Source organism: Bicyclus anynana, chromosome 5 (genome assembly GCF_947172395.1).
Source record: "Bicyclus anynana chromosome 5, ilBicAnyn1.1, whole genome shotgun sequence".
NCBI lineage: Eukaryota > Metazoa > Arthropoda > Insecta > Lepidoptera > Nymphalidae > Bicyclus > Bicyclus anynana.
Window position 1 is genome coordinate 12,941,832 of NC_069087.1, and position 5,356 is coordinate 12,947,187.

The following is a 5,356-nucleotide window of genomic DNA, read 5'->3' on the forward strand; positions in this document are numbered from 1 at the left end:
TATATCTTTATTCCAAGAACCTAATATTATTTGTATTATGATATGATAACAATTATAGCCTTATATTATGATAGCAATAAGGAAATGCATGTGTGTGAAAAAATAAACTTAATTTTTATTTGATAATTTCTTTGTCACTTTATTTCTCATTAACAACAGTTCCACTCCTTATTCTTTCCTTATTATTTATAATAATTCAACGGCTTCAATATGCTCTTTAAAAAAAAATCAGATATAATTTTAAAATCGTTTATTATGTAATCAAACAATTATTTTATAAAATAATAATTTCAATGACAATCTATTCACTTACAATGATTCTGGCAAACTTAATTTCTGCATAATCTTATTAATTAATTCTTCAGCTGAATACATTATGTTATCGTAATTGTCTGTCACTACATACTGCACACTTACTTGACTATTTACATTATTTTCCTGAACGCCATGGTTTATTTCGAGAATTTCAATTTTGATTATATGATGCGCCTTCGTCTTGTTTTTTCTAATAATAAAAGAAGAATCTGACATGTATATTTGTTTGTCTACCTTTGGACATTTTCTTTTCAAAGATAGTTTACTCATCTGTTTAATATTTTGAAGTGACTTCGTTTTCTCTTGTTCAGTTATAAATTTTAACCTATCTCGTTCTTCTTTCTCTAGTATAGCATTCACATCTTGAGCACAATTTCCAAAAAATGGGTCAATGTTTTCACATGCTTTGATCATTTGATCATTTTCATCAATATTATAAAAGTTCGCCATTATTCTGAAACACAAACTAAATTTAATATTTCTATAAAACTTCTTTTTATAGTAAAATCATTGTAAAATAATAGTAATATTTTACCTACCAGGAAGACGAGATTGAAGTTTGTGAAAAATCAGTGTGCTCCTTGCGAGAACTGATCTGAGAATAAATATTTAATTTGTAATTTAACTTATTGTGTAAGAATGTAATATGATCATCCTTATGCAAGGTATGGTAAACAAGAAACAATACTGAAGTCATTTGAAATTGATAAATAAGACTATGATGCTTTGATTTAATTATATTTAACAAGTTTTATGCAAGAATTTCAAACAAGATAGACAAGTCTAAACATGATTGCAGTACTTAATAATGAGTAATCTAAAAAGTATGTCACAAATAATAATGAAGTTGATCAAACAAGCCGATTCTTTAGAAATAAATTATATAGATACTGAAATACCATCAACATGTTATATAAGACATAGTAAACTCTTACCAAACACAATTCGTTCTATAATTTGTGGGCCTTCTAATTGCGGTAAAACAAATGTTATGATTAATTTATTATTACATGAAAACGGTCTGAAGTTCCACAATGTATATATTTATTCAAAAACTACTTTTCAATCGAAATATTGTTTTTTATATAATGTCTTTCAAAATACCCCAGATGTAAAACTTTTTATGCTTAAAAATGACGAAGATGTTATTTCACCCGATGATGTTATGAAAAACTCGATTTTCGTTTTTGATGATGTGACATGTGAAAATCAAGTAAATATTCGAAATTACTTTTCGATGGGTAGACATAAGCAAGTTGACTGTTTTTATTTGTCTCAGACATATTCAAAAATTCCTAAGCAATTAATACGAGATAATGTTAATCTCTTAATAATATTTAAGCAAGATGATATAAACCTAAAACATATATATCATGAACATGTAAACTCCGATATGAGTTGGCATAACTTTAAGCAATTATGTTCAAATATTTGGACAGATACGCATATGTTTTTGTTAATAAACAAGGATTGTGAGTTAAACAAAGGTAGATATAGAAAAGCATTTGACACATTTGTTGAATTTGATAAATAAATTATTATATACAACTTACAAAGCGTTAATTAATTCAGTTGAAATTTAGCATCTGCCAAGATAACCATTTTATTTAGTATGGAAGGAAACGTTAAAAATCAATTAATTAAATCAATTAAAGCTATTAAGAAAAAAACAAGACAAATGCGAAAAGATGAGGAAGATATGGAGTTAAAAAGACACAAACTTTTCAGATCTATAACTGAACCATTAGAATCATTAGCACACCACAAAAAAGAAGAAAATAATGAAAAAATAAAACCTCCCGAGATTAAAACTCTACATGACATAAATGATTTAATTTCTTCTTCCGATAATATTACTACTGAAAATAGTGATGATGAAAAGTATAAGAATTCTGAAAAAGTTGAAGAAATTCGTACTCCATGGCCAATGTCAGAAAATGTATGCAAAAATTTAAATGTACCGTTTGGCGTGCGCAATGAAAATAGTACATTGATGATTGGAAATTCTAAAATTATGTTTTTAGATGGCACAGATACCAATAAAAATATGATTGCAAAGATAGGAAGTAGAAGCTATGAAGTAACCCCAGGGTTAGCAGAATTGTTATTTCAAAGTAAGCCAGATTTAGAGGCGATATCTGATCAAGATAAATTAGTTTATAAAGATATTTTATGTAACACTTATGTACACAAGAGAGATTATAATCCTTTAAATCAGATAAAAGGTGATAAAGGAATCAAATACACTAAAATCGTGAAACCTCTTTTTTCTGAAACTGAACTTAATAACAAGGCGGCGAAACAAGGTGGTTTTATACCGACTTTAAAAGAATATAAAAAGAATACAGATTTCATTTACTGGGATGATCCTAACGAGTTGGTAAATAGATTAAAACTTTTAATTGCTTCTAAAGATGCTGGCAACACTAATCATGATAATGAAATCATATCAATAATAGAAGAACTTAAAGAAGCTGGTATTATAAAATAAAGTTTATATAATTATGAGTAATTTCCAATCTAGCCTAGTTCTACAAACACCATCGAACATGAATGTCAACAAATTTGGTCATCATGTACACAAACAAATAAGAATGGATTCTTCTGCTATGGAAAATATATTTGATGCTCAACATAAGATCATTAAACATATTGGCATGCCTATAGACCCAAACGATTGTGCTACTAAACTATACGTTGATAAAACCATAGACGGGATTACATCAAGATTAAAAACAGTTGAGCAAACATTGATTCAGTTACATTCTGAAATAAATAGTCTTAAAAATAGTATAGGTGTTGTTAGTCGTAAAGTTAAAAAATGAGCAAACATAGTGTTGTAAATGAAATCCATAAAAATGCAAGAAAGAATTTTCCTCGGCGACATGTTATACTGAGAGATATTGATGATTTATGGCAGGCTGATTTAGTTGACATGCAATCAATTTCAAAAGAAAATTCACAATATAAATATATTTTAACAGTCATTGATGCTTTCTCTAAATATGCTTGGGCTTATCCCCTTAAACATAAAAATCAAGAGACTGTAACTGAAGCTTTTAATAAGATACTAGAAAAAGGTCGAGTTCCTAAAAATCTACAAACCGATCTAGGTAAAGAGTTTTATAATGTTTATTTTAAAAATATACTACGAAAGTATAATATTCATCATTATTCTACATATACCACTAAAAAGGCATCAATAGTAGAAAGATTTATAAGGACGTTAAAATCAAAACTTTATAAGCAATTTAGCTTAAAAGGCAGTTACAAATGGAATGATGGAACCCTCGCTCATATAATGAGAACATATAACTCGACGTTTCACAGAACAATTGGTATGGCTCCAGACAACGTTAATGAAAGCAATAAAAAAAAAATACTTAAAAGATTAATTAAAATACCAGCACCAATACAAAAATCTCCGAAATTCAATATAGGAGATTATGTAAGAATCAGCAAATACAAAGGAACTTTTGAAAAGGGATATACTCCCAATTGGTCAACTGAAATATTTCGTATAGCTCAGTTGAAAAATACATATCCCATTACATACCTTTTGAAAGATGCTAGACAACGTCCTATATTAGGATCTTTCTATTCTGAGGAATTACAAAAAACACATCATTCTGATATATACCTCATTGAAAAGGTTTTAAAAAGAAGAGGAAATCGTCTATATGTTAAATGGCTGGGTCTCCCAATTAGTGAAAATAGCTGGATAGACAGGCAAAGTGTTTTATAAGCCCAAATTACGTTAACATTATCCAGTCTCTAATTGTCTACGAACGAAGATAGAGTTCTCTCGTATTTAAAAATCGCTAAGCGGAAATTATCTTTTCATAAAATGACTTTAAGAAAAAAATCCGATTTTTCAAAGAAAAACAAATCTGGTGTCGGTTTAAAGAAAAACTTTAAAGATATTGTATCACGCGCAAAGAAACATATCCATAAATTAAAACCTAAATGCAAAAAAGCTGCAATCGAATTAGCTATTGCTGCTGCTAAGGAGTTAGCTGAGAAGTACCCTGTAAATATACCTCGTATTATACCCATACCAAAGACAGGTGGAATATTGCCATTAGTTCCAATTTTTGCAGGATTATCTGCCGCTGGTAGTTTAGCAGGTGGTGCTGCTAGTATAGTAAAAGCAGTCAATGCTATTAAGTTAATGAAAAAAAAATTTCAAGAACTAAAAAGACATAATGAAAAAATGGAAACATTGTGCATTGGCAAAGGATTACTTATAAAACCCTATGGAGATGGTTTGGGTATATACACTACTAAGGAAAAAAACTGATTCGACGGCTACCTAATCGTGCTCTATCCAATATTGATATTTTAAAGATTTCAAGAGACATACCCTATTTCAAAGGCGTGTTTATGAGAGATGAATTACCTAAGAAACCATTACAAAAAGAGTGTGGTATCATCAACTTAGACACATCTCAAAATCTTGGAACGCATTGGGTAGCCTATGCAAAGTTTAATAATTATATTGAATATTTTGATAGTTATGGTAATTTAAAACCACCGAAAGAATTTGTAAAGTATGTAGGATCGAATATAACTTACAATTATGATAATTTTCAAGGAAGTAACTCTTTTAATTGTGGTCATCTTTGTATCAGATTTCTCATTAGTTTTTGGAAAAAAACTCTTAAATAAATAGTTAGCACAGTAAAATAAAAGTTCAGTCATTCATCATGTCTGTTACCTTAACTATAGTCGGAAATAAATCTATTTTAGAATCAAACTATTCCCCTCCACTTATTTTGGAAGATGAATATGAGTGTGGTTTAACATATTTTTCAGCATTTAATTCAATTCCAAATGTTAATTATAATAATAATGTATTTGGATACGGAGAAGAAAATGAAAGAATTGATGTTCCACCAGGTTCTTATGATTTACACGATTTGTATGAATATCTAAAAGAGAAAGTTGGAAATTGTGAATTACAAATAAAACCTAACATCAATACAATGACATGTTCTTTGTTCTGTAGCAAAACCATAAATTTTGACTTAGAAAATAGCAT

The 5,356-nt window shown here is 28.7% G+C and overlaps 1 long non-coding RNA gene across 1 annotated transcript; it reads right to left on the minus strand.

The window, feature by feature from the left end:
- Positions 1 to 235: 235 nt before the first annotated feature.
- Positions 236 to 3,448, minus strand: LOC128198113 (uncharacterized). Its single transcript, XR_008250860.1, has 2 exons — positions 855 to 3,448; positions 236 to 769 (listed from the first exon to the last, which is right to left on the minus strand). It is a non-coding gene; the product is annotated as an uncharacterized LOC128198113 (long non-coding RNA).
- Positions 3,449 to 5,356: the final 1,908 nt, after the last annotated feature.